The sequence below is a fragment of the Eubalaena glacialis genome, chromosome 16 (assembly GCF_028564815.1).
Source record: "Eubalaena glacialis isolate mEubGla1 chromosome 16, mEubGla1.1.hap2.+ XY, whole genome shotgun sequence".
In the NCBI taxonomy this organism is placed as follows: domain Eukaryota; kingdom Metazoa; phylum Chordata; class Mammalia; order Artiodactyla; family Balaenidae; genus Eubalaena; species Eubalaena glacialis.
This window is the reverse complement of record NC_083731.1, coordinates 71453946-71474014: the sequence shown is the minus strand read 5'-3', so window position 1 is coordinate 71474014 and position 20069 is coordinate 71453946. Positions and strand designations below refer to the sequence as shown.

Below are 20069 nucleotides of genomic sequence, written 5' to 3'. Positions count from 1 at the left end.
ACCATCCATCTCCAGCACTCTTTCCTTCTTCACAAACTGGAACTCCATATCTATTAAACATTAACTCCCCACTCCCCACAGTCCCTGGCAACCACCATTCTACTTTCCATCTCTGTGATTTGGACTATTCTAAATACCTCATATAAGAGGAACCATACGTGTTTGTCTTCTTTTGGCTGACTTATTTCACTTAGCATAATGTGCTGAAGGTTCACCCACGTTATAGCATGTGTCAGAATTTCCTTCCTTCTTTTTTTTGATAAATTTATTTTACTTATTTATTTTTGGCTGTGTTGGGTCTTCGTTGCTGTGCGGGCTTTCTCTAGTTGCGGTGAGCGGGGGCTACTGTTCCTTGTAGTGTGCAGGATTCTCATTGCGGTGGCTTCTCTTATCGCAGAGCCCGGACTCTAGGCACGCGGGCTTCAGTAGTTGTGGCACGTGAGCTCAGTAGTTGTGGCACACGGGCTTAGCTGCTCCGCGGCACGTGGGATCTTCCCGGACCAGGGCTCGAACCTGTGTCCCCTGCATTGGCAGGCGGATTCTTAACCATTCTGAGCCCCCAGGGAAGCCCTCCTTTCTTTTTAAGGATGAATAATAGTCCTTTGTATTTATATACCACATTTTGCTTCTCCATTGCTTGGGTTGCTTCCATGTTTTAGCTATTGTGAATAATGCTGCTATGAACATGGTGTACAAAACTCTTCAAGACCCTGCTTGCAGGATATCAATGAGCTGAGGCCTGTAATGCTTATCACAGTCTCTGGCATATTGTCAGTAACGTATGGTGGCCCTTACTATTCCTACTGCACCCCTCTAAGCTCATCTATAGATGGGGTCATTCTATTGCAGTCCTGTGGGATTGAGAGCATTTTATTACTACTGCAGGTTGTGTCCGCTTTTCAGAGATGCCAACACACTCTGTGCTGCATTTCTAAATGACATTTTGAAAGAAGCCCATAGTACTGTGGGCTCCTATCTCATAAGACCACTTGATGCTTTTAATTGAATATACTGACTATGTGCATGAGTCATGCTAAATTTTCCCTGAAAGAACCACTTCTCCACGTATCTTCAGATACCTACGCTTTTCAACGTTTTTGCATGTAAGAGACTAAAATTAAGTTAATGTCGTCAAAATGGCCATTTTCAAATGAAGTGAATTGTGCTCGTTAGCATGTTCTGTTTAAGGAAAAGGAATATCTGACGGAATATCTGGTTCCTTTTTAAAAGAGGCTTTTTGAGTAACTCAGGCTATCATGGAATGGAGAGAGAATGTGATTGGGAGTCGGAAGCCCCACTGACCCTTGCCCATTATTAGCAGTGAAAGACCCTTAATATTTCTTATATTTGTATTTACCTCATAACGTTGTTAAGAAGATTTAACAAGATGATGTACGGAAGTACTGCGCACACAGCCATCCTTAAATACTGTTCATTCTTGTCTTCCTTCTAGTGGTATTCTGAATTCACCATCTATTTCTCGAGTACCAGCTCTGTGACAGCAGGCACTTTTATAGGCTGCGGGGTAAAGGGACACATCAGAGAGCCAGTCCCACCTTCAGAGGGTTTTTATTTATTTATTTATTTATTTATTTATTTATTTATTGGCCTCGCCATGCGGCATACGGGATCTTAGTTCCCCGACCGGGGATCGAACCCATGCCTCCTGCAATGGAAGCAGGGAGCCCTAACCACTGGACCACCAGGGAATTTTCCAGAGTGTTTTTAAACTAATGAGAAAGGCCATGGCTAAGTGAACTTAAGAGAATAATAAGTGCAATAATAATATTACAGCTAGGATCTACATGTCCCAGCAGAGGAAATAAGAGGGGCCTTCACAGAGGTGCTGCTTTAGCTGGGTCTTGAAGCATGAGAACGAGTTCACCAGGCAGGTAAGAAGGACAGGTGTTAAAAAAGCAAAGACAGAAAGAGCATGGAGTGTTCTAAAACTGCTGAGTACTTTTCTTTCTTCTAGAGAATGCCTGGCCCAGAATTCTCACAGTCTCTCCTTTGGCTGGCATCTGTTCAAATCTCTGGGCATTGCATTCAATAGAAAAGCCAAGAAATATTAATGCCCATCACAGGCTGGAGCTTGGAGCTCCATACATGAGCCCAGGCCTTCACGTCTACCTGGAAAAGGCTTAGCTCGTCCTCTTCTTTTACGTTTTCACGGAGAGAACTAAGTAAATCACCATGGTGCTGTCTGGCAGTCCTGCCTGTCACTATTGATCATGAGAGATTTTTCTCTCTGGAATCAGATCATTTCATCTCATTTCTAAAAGTGGTGTTCAGGTGTTGGGTGGGTGGATGCTGCTAATAGTAACAAATGATCAATGATTCTTCCAGCAAATATAGGAGGAAATCACCCAGTGGACAGAAAAGTCTGTTCCTCCAGGTCCATTTAATAAAGAAAATTCCAGAGCATGAATCAGTTTGTCATTCAAAGTGGCCATTCCCAAATATAGTTATGTCCCTAACTTATGTCCCTATACTCTTGTATAAACCTCTGGCATCTGCCAGCTGCTGCTACTGAGACAGGAATGTTTATATCCAGGCAGAAGGACAAAAACATGATAGAAAATGAACAGGCTGAAACCAGTAAGAAATACTGGAAGAAAAAAAAAGCACAATCAACGTCTGCTGTATATTTTAAAAGAAATTCCAGTCCAGTTGTAGCTGAGAGATGACTCATCCTGTTCACAGAAGCACCAAGAGGAATGAAGCAGGAGGGATGAACAAAAACAAGATTCTGTTTTACATAATTCTCATTTTCATGCGAAGAGCTCTTCAAACAGCTCATGAAATTAGCAAGCAATTTAACTACCTCATTATTTAGAGTGTCAGGCAAAGTGCACGAGATTTTTCTAGATAAGGATTATGACAGCTGGTCAGTAAGAAGACTGTCATAGACCATATCCTGCTATCCAGAACACCAGGGAAGTGTCAAAGCTCCTTAAAAAGATTGGGACGAGCGATGCATACAAATCCTTCGGTTGCGACAGAGACCACTCAGATGACCTCGGAGAAGGGGGACTAGGGAGTTATCAGTGATTCTCAAACTTGGCTACACGTTCACCTCACCTGAGGAGTTTTTAAAACTACTGAGATCTGGCTCTCACTCAAGTGATTTTCATGTATTCAGTGTGGGGTGTGACTTAGGAATCAGGATTTTTTAAACTCCCCAGGTAATTCTAATACACAGCAGTGTTTGAGAACCACTGATAGAAATATATAACAACCGGAACTGGAACAGAAATGCCAGGAAGCAAAACAATCAAGGCTACCTCATTGCACAGCTTCAGGGAGCATCAGTCACCAGGCGTTCTGTGTGAATGGCGCCCCCTAGAGCGCAACTCCAGATGTGTAAGCCTGCGGTGTATTGACAGTCCCTCCATCCCCTTCCTTGGGGGACAAACAGATTGTTACTCAAGTCTTGAATGCTGCCTCGTGCTCTTTCACTATAGCTATGTTCCTCATCACCCAAGTCTCTCCATTTCCCAATCTCAAATCCCTAAGAAAGGAATTTAATATATCCAGCTCAGCTTTTAAAGACACATGACAAAAATCACTTGCTTCTGACCACCCCAGTTCATCATGAGTGGGGAAACATGTGGTGCTGGCCATTAAGGGACCAGAGCTCTGGGCATGGCATCTTCCCTCAGGAAGTGTGAGTAGGAAGGTGATGACAGGTATCAAATACAATGAGCTTGGTAGAGGCTGACGGACTTCGTTAACAGATTGAAACTTGGGTGACTGTAGAATTAGCTGACCAAATTAGGACACTTTGAGAGTGAAAGGGTGCTGTTAATAACACTTGACAGGAGGTATAAACTGGAACAGTTCCAGGCAGAGTGGCACATATGGCCACCCTACTTTGGTTTAACTTTTGATAGAAAAGGGGGAAAAAAGACCTAGATAAAATTTCAGGGTATGGATATGGAGAGTAATCTTGTGTTATAGATATAGTCGGAAGAACCATAGTGAAGACGAGGATGTGAATAAATATACTCAGGGAACTTCTCCTATATAGGGTAGGAATTCCTGGAGATGAGGGTCCCCTCACTGTGGCAGTTCTAGATATGCAAATTGCCCACCTAAAGTGTAGTAGTTTCCTAATTAACAAATTACCACAAACTTGATGGCTTAAAACAATAGGAATTGATTCTGTCATAGTTCTGGAGGCTAGAAGCCCGAAATCAAAGTGCCCCTAGGCTCTAGTGATGAAGACTCTAGGGGAGAATCCTTCCTTGTTTCTTGCAGCTTCTAGTAGCTCCAGTCATTGGCTTGTGGCTGCATAACTCCAAAATTTGCTTCTGCCTTCACATGGCCTTCCCCTCTTTTCTGTCCGTGTCGTGTCCTCTTCTGTCTCTTATAAAGACACTTGTCATTCGATTTAGGACCCACCCTGCTAATTCAGTATATCTCATTTTGACGTCCTTAACTTAATTACATCGGCAAAGACCCTTTTTCCAAATAAGGTCACATTCACAGGCTCCAGATGGACATTTCTTTTGGGGGGCCACCATTCAATCCACCACAGCAAGTATGGACCTCACTTAACTTAAAACAATATGGCCTGAAGATGAGGGAGTGCTCAAGAATCCATTTTCAGGCACCATATGTCGGATTCTATGTTGCAAGTAGTAGGAAACCCATCTAAAATTGGCCTAAACAATAAAGAAAACTCACGGGCTCATGAAAAATCAAGACAGAGGGCTAGCTTCAGGTGAGGCTTGAATCAGCAGCTCAATCTTGTTTCATTCCAAGCCTCCAGTTTGCCCTCTGTAGAGTTGCTTCCTCATAAAGCCAGCTTTTTACCTGTGGTCCGACAATGGCAGCCTGTAGCTCCTGGGGCTGCAAATATTCTTGTCCAGGATCTCCAGGAAAGCAGAGTCCACTTTTCAATAATGCAAACTGAACCACTGGAATTAAACCTTTTTGGCTTTCTTTGGTCTGACTTGGCTTAAGGTGATGGGATACTCTGATTGGCTTAAGTCAATTGGGACTCACCTCTAAAGTTGGGATGGGGTCAATCCAACCCAAACCTCATAGCTGAGACTTAAGATCCTGTTAATAAGAAGGAAAGTAATGAAGATGCTGGAGACGAAACCAGCATCCCAGAACCATTACAGGTATCAAATAACGAAAATGAGAAACTAATATTTTCTGAGTGCTTATCACGCACCATGCACTACACATGAATTAGATCATATGTTTGCAACAGCTGTAAGAGATACTATAATGATCCCCATTGTACAGATCAGGAAACAAAGACATGAGGTGTGAAGTAGCTTACTCACAGTCACACAGCTAGTAAGTGTATTATTCTGAAGGCACCGAGGACTGTCACGATTAAAATTTATCTTAGAAATATCATTCTGGCAGTACCATGGAGAAAGAATTGGAAGGACAAGAGGGGCTACTGGGAGCCCAGTAGTCCATATAAGCAGCCATGAGGACCTGAACCAGCGCATGGCAGCAAGGAAAGGGAGAAGTAACCAGTGTGAGAAATACCAAGGAAGTAGAATCAGTGGACTTGGTAACTGCATGTGAAGGGACAGTATAGGAATCATTGATGAGCCCCAGGTCTCCAACTTGAGTGAGTCAGCTAATTCACTGACATTAACTGAAATTGAATAATATTATAGCTTATATTTATAGAGGGCTTACTTTGTACCAAGCACTTCAAAGGACTTGCTCATTTAATCTTTGCAACATTCTTCTAATGCTAAATGACAAACAACCACAAAATCTGAGTAGCACTCATCAATAAGCATTTATTTAGCCAGTGTGTGTCTGTGAGTAGGAGACAGAGGTCAGCTAAGGCACAGCTGAGGAAGTTTGGCTCTGCCTCACCTGTCTCTCATCCTCCTCTTGGGACCAGCAGGTGAAAGAGACCTCTTTCACCAGATAACAACACTTATTGCAAAGATGTATCTGAACTAAGGTAGTGTGATATTGGCTTAGGGACAGATAAATAAACCAAGGGAATTTTTCCCAAAAAAGAGTTGGTGAGGGCATGAAGAAATGGAAACTTTGTTATTGTGATTGGCACTGTAAATCAATACAACCATTTTAGAGAACGATATGGCAATATCTAGTAAAGTTAAAGGTGTCTGTAACCTATGACCCACCAATTCCACTCTTGAGTGGAAAGAGAAGAATGCTAGTATATGGAAATCTGATATATGACAGAGGTGTCATTAAGAATCATTGAAGAAAGCATGGACTCTTTGATAAGTAACACTAGTACATTACACATAAAATGTTGAAATTAGATCCCTATCATACACACAAAAATAGATTTCAAGTGGATAAAAGATCTAAAATTATCTTTTTGAGAATGTCTTATGAACTTGGGATGGAAAAGGACTTCTTACAAAGTCACAAATCATTAAGGGAAAGATTGATATATTCAGATATTAAAATTAAAAACCTCTGTTCAACAACCTAGCCAAGCATCGTAGCTAACACTGCCTTTAACTGACAATCATTTGGTTTCCAGAATATATCTAGAACTTTCATAAATCTATTAAAAAATGCAAACTACATAGTACTGAAACAGGCAAAAGATATTAAAGAGAAAACCTTTTTGATACTTGAATTGCCAATATGCATATGAAAGTTTTCTCAACTGTGCTAGAAATTAAGGAAAAACAAATTCAAATCACAATGAGATATTTCACCCCCATCAGTTTGGTGAAGATTAAAAAGTCTGACATTATCAAAGATTGGCAAGGAGAAAAAAATGTCAATGTCATGGAATATATATATATTTTTTAAGCTGGGGAATTTTTCTAGATTAAAGGGGATTAAAGATACATGACAATTAAATATGATATTCAATCCCTGATTAGATTCTGGACTGGAGGAAAAATTATAAAGAGTATTATTAGTTCAATGGGGAAATTTGAATCTGGACTATATGATAGGTAATAGAATCATATCAGTGTTTAATTTCCTGAGTGTAATAATTGCAGTATGTTATGCAGGAGAATGTCCTTGTTCTAGGATATATACTTTTTTTAAAAAATTAATTAATTAATTTATTTTTGGCTGCGTTGGGTCTTCGTTGCTGCACGCGGATTTTCTTTTTATTTGCAGCGATCTTCGTGCGGTGCGCGGGCTTCTCATTGCAGTGGCTTCTTTTGTTGTGGAGTATGGGCTCTAGGCGCGCGGGCTCAGTAGTTGTGGCTTATGGGCTTAGTTGCTCCACGGCATGTGGGATCTTCCCAGACCAGGGCTTGAACCCGTGTCCCCTGCATTGGCAGGCAGATTCTTAACCACTGCGCCACCAGGGACGCCCCTATACATATATTTTTTAAAATTTTATTTGTATTTATTATATATATATATTTATGTATGTATACACATATTTCAATATAAGTATCCATGTGGAAATATGGAAAACAAAAGGCCAAGAAATTTTGAAGCAAGAGAAAGGGAAAGCAAATGTAGGAAAATATTAATAATTGTTGAAATGAAGTATATACATGTGTTCATTGCACAGTTTTGGCAACTTTTTCTGTAAATTTGAAAATTTTCCCATATAGAGGAGTCATGGACATGAAAAAATGGAAACTTTGTCATTGTTATTGGCCCTATAAATTGATATAACCACTTCAGAGAACAATTTGGCAATATCTAGTAAAGTTAAAGATATCTAATCCCATAACCCACCAATTCTGCTCTTGAGACATTTTCTCAAATTGCACAGTAGATGTGTATAAGACAGTTCACTGCGGTATTGTTTTTACAGGAAAAAAAATGGAGAATAACTAAAAATGTTCACAAACCACAGAAAAAATAAAGCATCTATTCTTGCAATTCAGTAGTTAGAGTGAAAGAGCTAGCCCTACACGTATCAATATTTTAAAATCTCAAAAATAATATTATGAGCGAAGAAAACAATTTACAGAAGGATCAGTGCCGTAGTATATCATTTTTATACTGCTAAAATAGTTCAAAACAGCACTAAATCTTGTTTATGGATTCATGCATATGTAGTCAATGTTTAAAAATATTGAAGATGATAAACATAAAAATTCAAGATAGTGAAGAGAGAGAGGAATGAGATTGTGGAGCCCCTGCCCCCAAGGAATCTTCAACCGTATCTGTAATTTACTGCTTAAGAAAAATAATTTGGGAACAATATAGCAAAATGTTAACACGTGACAAAGCCGGGTGATAGAGGACAGATGTTTGTTATATTAGTCCCTCTACCGTAAGCGTAAAATATTCACAGTATAATTTTGAGATCTTTGGCAAGACAGGACCAGGAAATATGCATTTTATTCTGCCCTCATAGGAGGCATGCCAGAAACTTGCTCTAAACTCAGGAGATGGAGCTTTCAGGAGAGGGTGATTTCAGAAGGTATTTCTTGCGAGACAGCAAGCTCGGTGCGGTGCTTTTGTGCCCGTGGAGAGCACTAAATTGACACTGTGAGCAGCGCGTTGACACCGCATCTCTATAGTTTAAAAATGCACACATCTGTATCTGCAAGGGATTTAGGACAGTGGGTGAGAGCTCCAGCCCTGTAGTGCCACACGCCTCAAGGAAGACAAATGGCCTGAAGTTAATTGTGAGAAAAACAAACTTGCTGACAGCTGGGTTCCTCCCTGGAAGAACCCCCAGCTATCATTGAGAACCAGAGGGAGCATCAAGATGGGGGCCAGAGGGACTGCCCCCCACTCCTTGCTGCAAACGAGGGTCTTCAGTCAGGTACCCACAGGCTCCTGAAGAAGCCCCGTGGGGGACATTGCAAATGTCTCTTTAACAGCTTCAGTGATCTCCAGGGCGTCCCAGACTTGCGTTCTGGCTTGGAACGTAGCTGAGACTGGGGGCCAAGAACCGGGATTGCATAGAGCCCGCTCCAGCTCTTAAATATGGGCCAGTTGTATGGTTTAAGGCAGGCGTCCCCCTTCCCGGGACTGCAGACCCCTACCGTCCGGGGCCTGTTAGGAACTGGGCCACACAGCAGGAGGTGAACAGCGGGCAAGCAAGCGAAGCTTCATCTGCGGCTCCCCATCGCTCGCATGACCGCCTGCACCATCCCCTCCCCCACTTCCCTGAAAAATTGTCTTCCACGAAATTGGTCCCGGGTGCTGAAAAGGTTGGGGACCGCTGGAAACTTTAAGGTATTCCACTCTCCATCCTGAGAACAAACAGGATATTTAAGATTTCATTCATCCAGTAAAATTTGGAATGGTGAGCATCTCTTTTGTGCCAGGCACTGGGCTGGACTGCACAGCCAAGGATGAGCAAGTTGGGCCCTCAGGAAGCTCATCGTCCAGTGCGGGAGGCAAACAAACGGGTAAAATGCAGTAGGAGAAATGTCCCGGTGCTAGCTGTGACAGAGTCCCCTGGGAGCAGAGCGTAGAGCGCATGGAACACGGATGGTGGCCATTGGGGTTCCGCAGAGGAAGCACCGTCTGAGCTGATGACAGGTGGCCGGTAGGGCATGAGCAAAACCTGGGCATGTGAGAGAGCAAGGTGAGCTGGGGCCCTGCTGCCCTTGAAAGAAGAAAGATAGACCAGAGGGATTCCCAAAGCTTTCGTGGCAAGCAGTACTGTACTTTAACAACCACGAGCTGAAACCTGTTTGGGCTGGAGAGTTCTAAATATGGAGGCTTCCATCTTGGAAGAGTGAACGCCTTGGTTTGTACTCAGCCATGGAGGGCCAGCGGCCAACACCTGTTTGATGGAATTGTTTATCCTTTAGTCCCTCCCCCTTCAGTGTAACCTCAGGAGACACCTTAGCTCCTGGAATGTCCAGCCAGGCAGTTTGTTCACCAAGCGGTCTGGATGTACCTGGGAGGAGAAGAGGCAGGAGAGAATCTTCCAGAGCATTCAGGAGTCCTGCCGGCCACCTCAGACTTCCTGTGGAGTTAGAACGCTGAGATCTGAATGCTGTCTCTGGCTTCTAGCTGTGTGCTGGGAGACAAATTATTTAACCTCTCTGAGCCTTAGTCCTCTTTTTGTCAAGTGGGACTATTAATAATTGGGTGGCTGTAAGGACTAAACGAAATAAAGCGTGTAAGGCAGAGAGCACTGTGCATATTAAATACTTAATAAATGTTCATTATCATTATTGTTGTTAATATTGTGTCCACGTTTCTGATACCTTTTTAAAAAATTCCATGCCTTTTCAGTGCTTTTTCACTCTATCTTCTGCATACAGCCACTAGATAGACCCCATCCAGCTTTGCTTCCTGTGTTTGTATTACGAAAAAAGTAGGCATATTGGATATTCTTTCTCAAACCAGGGCTGCTCCCCTGGAGATCCTGACGCCGGTCTCCCGCCTTCACCCCCACCACTGGTTGAGAAACCCCGATGGGGTCACTGTAGGCTTTTAAGCAGGGGAGACACACAACTAGATGAGGCTGCTTGCAGTATCACTTAATTATCTTGGGATCAGTATTATAACATGTGTCTGAAATAGTTTATATGCTCTTGTGTCTTCATTGGTCAACTGCCTGAATTTTTTATTTCTGGGGAGATTACACTCAAGCTTCCCGTGTCTGTTGTACTACTTTGGGTCCAGGGACGTTATATTTTACACGCTGTTGAAAGAAGCCCTTGTCATTTTCTGGGCTAACACTCCCTGGATGAGTCAGATATTTGCTTCCAAGCACCGCGGCCTCTGCAAGCCCTCTAAGGGTCAGGCTGCTCTTCTCTCCGAGGGTCCGCGGCTCGGCTGCCACCTAGTGGTGAGTTTTGTGAGTTAAAAAAATGGCTCTTGAGAAACACTTCAAATGCGCCCTTGGAAATAGACCCTCTGTGGCTGTGAGTCATTCCGGATGACAGCACAAAAGATATTTACTCATCTTTGTAAAAGATGACTAGTCGGCTTCTGGCCGACTGGAGGCTGTCTTTGAAAAACAATCCGATTTTGTTTTCTTCAAATATGAATTTCAGGATTTTCTAAACAATTAATGATTTTTCTCTTCAAAATCCACACTGGCAGAGAAAGGACTAGGCCAGCATTGGGGGAGGGGAGGGTGTATTGCTAATGTTTGTCAAGCCTTTAGAAAGTGCTGAGTTCTGTTGTAAGCACTAAGAACATCTCACTTAATCCTTATTTCAATCCTGAGGTAAGTACTGTAATAAAAACAAAGCTAATTATTATTATTTATTGTCATTGTTGTGGTTGTTATTTTATAAATGAGGGAGTTAAGGTTTAGGGAGGTCTAACATCACTTACCTAGTAAGTAGCAGGACTGGGATACTAACACAGGCCCGTCAGGCACCAGTAGCTGCATTCTTGACCATTCTGCTCCTTAATGATGTCTTCAGTTCTCTGCACCTGCCGGGTTCCAACATCAGCTCATCCTGCAAATATTTGTCAAGGCTCTAAATGTGCATTCTATTGAATATTGGTTATCAGCTATGATCCAGACACAGACCGTTCCCTCATGGAGAAAAGAGAAAATGTGATATAGATTGATAAATGCTATAGTGAGGTAAGCACAGGGTGCTGGGGGCCATATATATGAGTAGCTTGTGGTATAACCTGGGGGCAATCAGGATAGACTTCCTGGAGGAGGTGACCAAGGTAATTCCTATTGGATGAATGGGAATTAGGCAGGCACAAGGAAGGAGGGAATTACAGGAGGACGTTTCAGACAAAATAAGCAGCAAACATGAGTGACCAGAGGTCCCATGTGCTGAGCACTGGGAAAACACTCTTATAATTAGAGAGTTTCAGGGAGGGACCAAGGAGTTGGCTCATTTGGGGGCTGACTTTTGTTTTCTGTGTCTGGCAGGATGCTGGCAGCCTCTTTCTGAAAGGAACACTGCTTTGCAGAGGAAAAGCTCTGAGAGAGAGGTAAGAAGAAAGCCTTTTCTTCCCCCTTGTGGACTGAAATGGATGTGTAAATGCTGTCCTGGGCCTCACCAGAAGCTCTGAGAAGCCTGATAAAGATGCTCTGTGATAAAGCTCCAGGGTCAGCCACGGTGAACCTGGTGGACTGGCCCATGTTGTGTGGTCAAGACTGGCCCATGTTGTGTGGTCAAGATCCCATGTTACACCCTGGTGCAACCTCAAAGCCAAAGTTTGGGAGGATGAATCTTGTTTTCCTATTAAACATAACTGCAGAGAAGAAGGAAACCACTGTGATGGAATGGATGGAAGAGAGGGCTCCCTGTTGTTGCTGCTAGTACCTTCCACGGATGGTGAGAAAGAACTACAGGCTCTTCTCTAAAAGGTGAGACCTTGGGAAGACCACCTTTCCAGCTGTTTCTCCATGGTACTGCTCCCCACCCCCCACAGTGGTCTTCAGCACAACTCTGTTAGTTGGATGCTTATTGGGCAAAGCCACATTGCCAAATTATGGGTAAACCATGAAGAAGGTAATTTACAGGTATGCAATGTATTTAGTCAACCAGATTTGGCTTCACACAATGATTGGGCTGTTGCCTGGTCAATTTGTCTCTCTTCTGTTTACTACCTGCCTAGTTGGGTCACTTCACCTTGGTGACACTTTGGACCTTCTTGTTAGACATTCAGACTTAACCCTTTGATTCAGGTTTAAATGGTTGTTCAATAGCCTCCTGAATCCCAGCCTCCTGTTTTTTCCATATTTTGCTGTGTCTCTGAACCAAATCTCCCCTCCCAGGCCCTTTCTCTCCTCATGAAGAATTCCTCTCTCAGTGATTGCATTTCCTTTAAGTCTTTGTAGCAGCAATGGGAACCTTCCAGTCTTAATGGCAGTGATGGGGCCATAGTTGTAAGTCCAAAACAGGGGAATTTGCTATGGCAACTTGCTATGAAATGGGAGGACTTGGCACCAATTTTTCTATTTGTGAATCATATTTAGCATCCTGTTAAACCACTTTCATAGTGTAGTGGTTAGGAACATTGAATAATCTTGGACAGTTTACTTAACCTCTTCAAGCCTTACTTTCTTCATCTGTAAACTGTGCTGTGAACAGTGCCTGGCCCAGAGTAAGCACTACTGAGCCTTTTTTTGGGGGGGTGGGAGTGGGGGCCATGCCTCGCAGCATGCGGTATCTTAGTTCCCTGACCAGGGATCGAACCCGTGCCCCCTGCAGTGGAAGCACGGAGACCACTGAGCCTTTGCTACTGTTCCCTTTTCTGATTACTTCCTGTGGTCCCTCCAACTCTGATCAAATCATCATTTAATTCCCCCGTGTCGTATTTAGACAACATTTGCCTACAGAAACGAGTAGCTGAGGAGTTCACAATGTTCATTCTGGAGTGACATTCCTCACAGTGACTCCCCCAAGCTCAAGAAAGCCCATATCACAGCAGGAAAGACTCTGTTCACACCGGCTCCCAGCTCACTCCTCCTACCCCTCAAAATCATGCTCTAGCTTTCTCTAGGGCCCCCTTCCAAATGCCCAGCTGTGGACTGTTCTGCTTACTGTGCCCATTTTCTCTTCTAGTATTAGTTCTGTACTCTCTCAAGTAATCTTGAGTAGCAGGTGTCACTAATTTCTATTAGATAGCTTTATATTAAAATTTGTAACATGCTCGTGGAGACCAATGTTCTATTGTGTGCTATTTTACACTTCTTGGTCTTGGAGTCTGCTCCATTCATCTGTGGGTTTCTGTGTGGAGTTTGGATAGATGTCTACCTTGGTGTTTTCAATATATTCCATAAGCCTGAAGAAAAACCTGACAAGACACCACACACCCATCATTTCCTTCTCTTCAGGAATTGCTCTGTGCAATAATAAAATGCTATTCCTTTTAGTGATTTGTTTGTGACAAAAGAGCCAAAAATTATATCCTGCTGGAGAAAGATCATACTTGCCTTTAAAAACAAAATTCTATTTCTTTCAGGTATAATATAATTTGATTTGTCATTTTCTTCATGGATTTACATTTTCTTTGTTTTTCTGAATTCTATCGTGTTTTATCGTGGAGGAGATGAGACTTCAAGGCAAAAACTCTCAATACTTGAGGTCAGTTTTACTTTTATCTTTGCAAAGGTGTAAGGGAAAAAATGACGTTTCCTGGTGTTAGCTCCTCTGCACTGTGGTAGGGACCACAATAGACTTAACTGGAAGCTGTGTCCTAGTGGCTTTGCAGTTGGGAAATGTTAAGAGTGAGTTTACTGCCACGACTGTTGGCAATAAGAAGAAATACTGAGCTATTAAGAAGAGTACATTAGCACAGTGGATGTGACATCTGAGCAAGTTGCCATAGTGTACTTTCTAGGACTGAGTCCCCTGGTCATTGAGCAATTTCAAATTCATATACACTACCTTACCATAGTTGGATGGGAAACTGGGAATCTCGTATAGGTCTTCCTCAGTAAAAGGGCTCATGTGTCTCCTGCTTGTGAGATCCCAGGCCTCCATATCTCACTCTGAGCTGGTGGTGGCCCTGGGTACTCCTTGATAACACTATGAAGTAGGTGGAGGCCATCTGGGGTACCTCTGCACATTCCTCTCAGGGACGCTTTGCCCCATTCTGGGCTTGCTTCTCCTGTGGTATCTCTAACTGCCTGGAGCCGTTTGCTGTTGCGTCTTGCCCTTGGCAGCTCTTACTTCTTTCCCTTCTTTCTTGCTGCTGTGGAGAGAAAAGATAAATACATAACATTTGCTTTTGACACCTAATTCCATTTCAAAACCCTGTGTCTCTGTACTTATCATCTGTATCATTAATTTTAAAATTACTTTATTGGATTTTTTCCAATAAAATTAAACATGTATATGACTTCTACACTGAAAACTACAAAATACTGATGAAAGAAATGAAGGAAGATCTAAATAAATGGAGAGACATACCATGTTCATGGATTGGAAGACTTGGTATAATAAAAATGTCAGTTCTCCCCACACTGATTTATAGGTTTAATGCAATTCCTATCAAAATCCCAGCAAGATTTTTCTTGTAGATATAGGCAAGTTGATTTTAAAATTGATATGGAAAGACAAAAGAATTAGAATAGCTAAAACAATTTTGAAAAAGAATAAAGTGACTGTATACTCAACTTCAGCTATCCCTTCCACACAAATGCCACCCAAATCATGTTTGCAGCCTGGAATTCATTCTCAGTCACTTTCTCGAATCTCCAGTATCTTGCTGGCCATTTCACCTCTCATTTGGGGTGTCTCACCAGACCTCAAATTTAACTTGTTTAAGCCAACAATACAAACAAGCTCCAGATTTTCCACCTTCACCCTATGATGTCGTTGCTTCTCCTGCTGTTTCTTTAAGCCCACTATCTGCTTGCTCTCCAACTTGAATTTATTTGTTGCCTATTATTCTTTCCCTCTGGGGTCATCCTAGTTTGGGTTCTTTTGATTTCATATCAGCTCTTTGTAATAGTCCCCAAACTACTCCCCCACCTTGTATCTCTTCTTTTTCTCCTTAATGACAACCCCGTCCAAACACCACCATCAATATAACTCTTAAAACACCACTTTCACTATGCCATTTGCCTGCTCAAAAATTTTCAGTGACTTCACTATCAAAAGGAATAAGCCCAAACTCCTCAACTTAGAACTCAACCTCCCTTTTATTGATCCCAATTTATCTTTACAAACTTGATTCCCACTGTTCTAAAAGAAATGGACCAAATAGTCTGGTACACTCTCAATGCCCTAATCACCCTTGGCAAATTTCCACTTTGGTGCCTTTGTTTCTTCTGCCTAAAATGCTTCCTATGTTGACCTTTCTGTCTCCTCAATTACTGTAGATCCTTGAATACCCATCACTTAATTCTTATTTTCCAGATACCTTCCCTGAACCTGCACACACGTTGATTTCTCTCTCACAGGCCACAATGCACACATTGACTGCGTTTACTTTCTCCATTTCATTCAGCATGTTATGTCTGCATCCAGCTCTCTATTACAGGGTCCCTGAGGGCAGGGGCCACGACATACATACATATATTCACTAACTTACCTAGCACAGTCCTCTGCACGTAGCCAGGGCTCAGGACATAGCTCTGGCTCACTTATGTGTTTTGATGATAGACATTATAAAGGGCAAGTTGCTTTATCATGTTTCATTCTTTCTTAACCTTGAGTCCAAAGTCATACAGACTTTGATGAAACCACAGAAAACTGGATATGAAGTGATTAACACTCGTGCCAATGAGCTGCTGCTTTCCGGGAATTATTTGAACACTGTCTCTCAGGAAGTGTCATGGTTCAGCCAGATGGGGTCCATATCCATCCAGACTGAGAAGCAACATCCAGCGTTCACACAGCACTGGTGAGGGAAGCAAAGGCTTTTGCAGACATCAATTCGATAAAGATGCAGGACTTAAAAATGACACCTTCAGCAATTGTGTAAACAAAGGCTAAGAAGTCAGCACTACTAGCTCTGAAGCAGGAAGTGGACATTTCAGCGGAGGCAATGAGGGAAAATCCTACTTAAGGGGATGTACCGCCTTAAGACACAAGAGGGTCCCCGGGATGTACCTCCCCTGTCCTAAGTGAGAACAAACAGGAATTTGATGCCAGAATCCAGTAGGAGTCACCACACAGCAGCCTCGGAATATTGTTCTCATTAATACATGTAGGTTCAGCCATCTTTACCAAATCCCTTTGTCATCTTCATAACTTCTCAAGTTGAAGAACACATCTGAGTGGACTATCTGAACAGGGTGGACCCGAGTGACTCTTCAGAGTGGACAGAGCCCTTCTTCATGCGACACACTTTCACCCTCGTGTCTGTTACAAACGCACGCCTCTAAACGTGGGCACGAGGAAGGAAGGTGGAAGGGGAAACTAACACTGACCCAACACCTATTCTACAGCAGGTTCTGTGTTAGGCGTTTCATTAACATTATCTGCAGTCCTTACAGGTGTCCTGAAAGGTGGAAATTAACTTCATTATACGAAGAAGGACACTGATGCTTGGAGAGATGAAGCCGACTTGGCGGGTGTCACAACTGGGTAGCTCCGAAGCTGGACCCCACCCTCCTCCGGAGCTCGCGCCCTGTGGCCGCCTGTATCTCGGTTCCTGAAATTTTGCAGCTGCACACAGGCTTCCTTCTCTGTGCCATCAGGGCCTGCAGAACAGGAGCTGTTCCCCTCATGAGCAAAGTCGTTTCTTAACACAAACAAGAGCCTTTTCTTGGGAGGTAGCTTCTTGGTGAAGAGGTTTGGAAACTCCTGCAGGAAATGACATGTGTATCAGCTCAGCACAAGCCCTTTAGAAGGCAGCGTGGGGAAGCCTGACTGTGTGCCTGCCCTGGCAGTCACCGAGGTATCCTGCAGAGCGCTCACTCAGAGAAGGGTCAAGGGAACTTTGACTCCCTGGAAGAGACTCTCCCTCCCACCTATTTCCAGAGGCTTGGAATTAAAAACCAAAAACCAGGGAACAGGTCCTTTCATTCTTTAACTAGAGACATTGCAAAATGCAAATACTGACACAAAAGGGAGAAGCATTGATTTAAATTTATGCTAAAGTGAAAATAGGTAACATAGCCAAAGGGAGGAGCACGGGCTTTGGAGTCAGGACTGAGTTCAAACCTGGCTCTACCAGATGTAGGCTGTGTGGCCCTGGGCTTGTTGGTTCACCTCTCTGAGCCTCAGATTCCTCATCTATAAAGTGAGAATTATGCTACTTACCTCTAAGTGTGAGCAGAAAGATTACGTGAGAAGTACACAGAAGTGCCCACTACAGGGCCTGGCACACGGTATATGCAGAATCAAGGACAATCATTCTTTTTATGACCATCACAACTTCTCAATATTTTTGAGTTCCCAAAAGTGTAGTCATACAGAAGATAGAGCAAATGTGATTAGCTGACTTTAGCCCCACCATTTGGGAGCTCTGTAACCTTGGGCGTATCCCTTACCCTCCTAGCCCTAGATTCCTCACTTTAAAACCAGACTATTGTGAGCATCAAGCGAAATGACATATGTGAACATGCTTTGCAACGTGGGAGTGTCTACGTCAATATGCCGGGTGGGTGGGGGAGTGTGAATATTTGAAAGTGCAGGGTGAGTACAGCTATGTTTAGTTTATGGTTATAACATTATTGATCAGAGCACTAATTACAGGTCATAGAATGTTGATGGCAGAATCTTGCTGGGGCTGTAAAGAAATTTCGCCTTAATGCTATATCTCTATTAGTGTGTATATATGTAAATAGACACATAAGTTGTATAGACGTGTAATAATAAGTTGAACGATGATATCCATTTGATTATGCATCACAGAAATCCAGCAATAATTTGTCCTTTTCTTTTGAAGCACTTTCTAGCACCACCCTCGGGCCTCTCTGGGAATAAGTGCTGCTATACATGTTGACTCACAAAAATTAAACATGACACTGCAAGCTGGGCCACCAGACACCCAGGTGGAGCCCTGAGGACGTAGTCGGCTCTGAAGGCAGCGTGTCCCTGAACAGGAGATCTGAAATGGCCAGGATGGGTATGAAAGCATTCGCAGACCTGGGCTTCCTCTGAGGCAACCGGAAGCCAAATCTGAAAAAGCCCTTGGAGAGCTTCCCCAGACAAGGAAGATGAGGAATAGGCTGTGCAGAATGGGAAGTGCCTCTGAAGTTGTCTGCGGGCAGATGCTGGGGGCTGCCGCTTCTGCTCTAGCAGCCCAGCTCCACCTTCCTGATCCTCACAGAGTCTAAAGGAAAAGCACTGTCTCTCTTCTACCATCTCCCATCCACTAAAGCAACGCTCTTAGTGTTCATCTGTTTGCCACACATTCTTGGGCTGCGTTCTACTAGCGGATCCTCTTCCCTCCAGAGAATTTGCCAGTCTGGCCTGGCATCCCGAGCAGTTTTACGAGAAGTATATATAGCCTTTTAGGATGCAAACAAGTGCAAGAGGGAAAAACACAGATTGCTTTATGGAGCGATTGGCCAAGTGGATATAGTTAGCTATCGAGCCCTTGAAATATGAAAATTAATTAAATTCAGCTTGATGAATGAGAATAATCACTTCAACAGGCTAATGCGATAAATAACCCCTTACATAAGGAAAACAAACATTTCAGTGCTGCAGGTGCCATATTTTGAGAATTGCTGAAATGCAAAAAAATCCAAGTTTTGAAGTGAGTGGTACTGATGCTAATGAAGTGAGCCCTGAAGGTCCCACCAGCAGGACTCCTGCTTCTCACCGCTGGGTTGGTTCTCACTTTCCACCAACTGGGAGTACTCTGATCCCCAGAGGTACGTACTTCTCCCAGTATTCATTTCCTCTTGCTGCTGAAACAAATTACCATGAACCTAGTGGCTTTAAGCGATACACATCTTTGTTCTCTTTCAGGTCTGTAGATCAGAAGTCCGATATGGGTCTCATTGGGCTAAAATCAAGGTGTTGACAGGGCGGTGTTCCTTTTGGAGATTCGAGGAGAGAATCCATTTCCTTGCCTTTTCCAGCTTCTAGAAGCCACCTACCTTCCGTGGCGAATGGCCCCCTCCTCCATCTTCAGAGCCAGCCTCGGAATAGCTTCAAATCTCTCTCTCCCTCTGACCCTTGCTTTCAGTTTAGCACACATGCATTTCTCTTACATACATTTGTCAAAACCCATAGAATGTGCAGCACCAAGAGTGAACCCTTGGGTAAACTATGGACTTGGGATGGTAATGATGTGTTGATGTAGATTCATTGATTGTAACAAGTGTACCATCTGGTGGGAGGTGTTGATGGTGGGAAGGCTGTGGATATCTGGGGGAAGGGAGTATATAGGATATTTCTGTACTTTCTGCTCAGTATTGCTATGAACCTTACAACAGCCAAAACAAAAATAAAATCTTGGGCATTCCCTGGTCCAGTGGTTAGGACTCCGAGCTTCCATTGCAGGGTGCACGGTCTCAATCCCTGGTCAGGGAACTAAGATCCCGCAAGCCATGCGGCACGGCTAAAAATGTGTGTGTGTGTGTGTGTGTGTGTGTGTATATATAATTTTTTTTAAGTCTTTTAAGGGAAAAATGAGCTGTGTAATGTTTGTGAAAAGGTTAGGAACTACTGCATTAAACCTACCTTATTTCAACCTTACATCCTGAGAGCTGCACACATTCCTGCCCCTGGAGGGAGCTGAATCTACGACTGAGACCGGAAGGAGACCAGGGTGCGGTGAAGTTTCATGCAGCTCAGGGTCACCTTCAGTGTCAG

General features: G+C 43.2%; 1 pseudogene; it reads right to left on the bottom strand.

Moving 5' to 3' along the window:
* Window positions 1-19380, bottom strand: part of LOC133076377 (calcium-responsive transactivator-like) — a 124019-nt pseudogene extending 104639 nt beyond the window's left edge.
* Window positions 19381-20069: the final 689 nt, after the last annotated feature.